The sequence below is a fragment of the Phalaenopsis equestris genome, unplaced genomic scaffold (genome assembly GCF_001263595.1).
Source record: "Phalaenopsis equestris unplaced genomic scaffold, ASM126359v1 Scaffold235858, whole genome shotgun sequence".
NCBI lineage: Eukaryota > Viridiplantae > Streptophyta > Magnoliopsida > Asparagales > Orchidaceae > Phalaenopsis > Phalaenopsis equestris.
In genome coordinates, this window is record NW_018253714.1 from 5,339 (window position 1) to 6,672 (window position 1,334).

General features: G+C 46.1%; 1 pseudogene; it reads left to right on the top strand.

Annotated features, from left to right (window-relative positions):
* The first annotated feature begins 23 nt into the window (after window positions 1–23).
* LOC110039217 lies at window positions 24–881 on the top strand (annotated as a pseudogene).
* The last annotated feature ends 453 nt before the right edge of the window (window positions 882–1,334 follow it).

The following is a 1,334-nucleotide window of genomic DNA, read 5'->3' on the forward strand; positions in this document are numbered from 1 at the left end:
CCCCTCCCGCCTCTTCCCCCCCCCTCCCCCCCACCCACAAAAGCTTCCCCTTTGAAGCCCAAAAACTCTCCCGCCTCAAGCTTCTCGCTACAGCCAATGGCGAATTCCCGCCGCCGACCACCTTCGCCGCCCTCACCGGTCTGGTTTGGCGCGCGCGAACCAAAGCCCTCAATACGCCTTCGGCCGACCCTACCAAGCTTCTATTCGCGGTCGACTGCAGGAACCGGCTCAACCCTCCGCTCCCGGCCGGGTTCTTTGGCAACGGGATCGTCTTCGCCTGCTGCATTTGCCCGGCCGGGGAGCTGGTTGACAAGCCGCTCGCCCACCCGGGTCGGGGGGGTCACACAAACCGCGGCTCGAGATATTACGGACCGGTTTGTTAGGTCTGCCATCGACTATTTTGAGCTGACGCGAGCTCGACCGTCACTGGCTGGGACCCTTGTGCTGACAGACTGGACCCGGCTTGGATTTGGAGCTACAGATTTCGGCTGGGGTTGTGCGGCTCAGACAGGACCGGCCGAGCTGCCTCACCGGGAGGTGGCGCTGCTCCTGCCACAGGACAGGGGAGGTAAGGGTACCACATTGGTTCTCGGACTCCCGGCCCCTGCCATTGGCGCATTCGAGGCTATGATGGACTTCTAATCATAAATGCAGCGTACTAAAATTACGGAATGTTTTGTTAAAATTAGATTTTTCATTAATCAGGATACTAATATAGTGTAGTGTGTCATGATTAATTGTGTTTGTTGTATAATGTAATAAATATGTAGTGTGTAAACAGTTATTTTCTTGCATAGCTAGTTTTTTGATTAATAGGCATGTGTCCACAGATAGATTTGGTTCACAATTCTCATGTATTTACATACCTGCCAACTAATGGTTTGCTGAGGGTAGCTTATTTAGTGCGTTGACGTTTTAAAAATGCATTTGATCTGTTTGGGTAAAATGTATTTTGACAGTTTATGCATTTTCAAAACGCTGAAAACAACGTTTTCACACAGCATCTGTCTAGGTGCGGTGACAGCTTTCTGACTGCGGCCTGACTTTTCAAAAAAAAATAAAAATATAAAAATTTATAATAGCTACCGCATCTAGCTAATCAGCAGATTATTTTTAATCAGTTTATCAATCATCAGATTATTTTTAATCAGTTTATCAGCAGGTTACAACTGCTCCTAAAGTTTCAATTTTGCACTGCATGACACTCAGATCATGACACTAAGATCAAATCTTTTATATCACATAACTAATAACACTTTTTTTTTTATATTTGATTCATGCAAAAATTTATGACACAAAAGTGTATAAATATAAATATAAAAGTGTGCTGACCG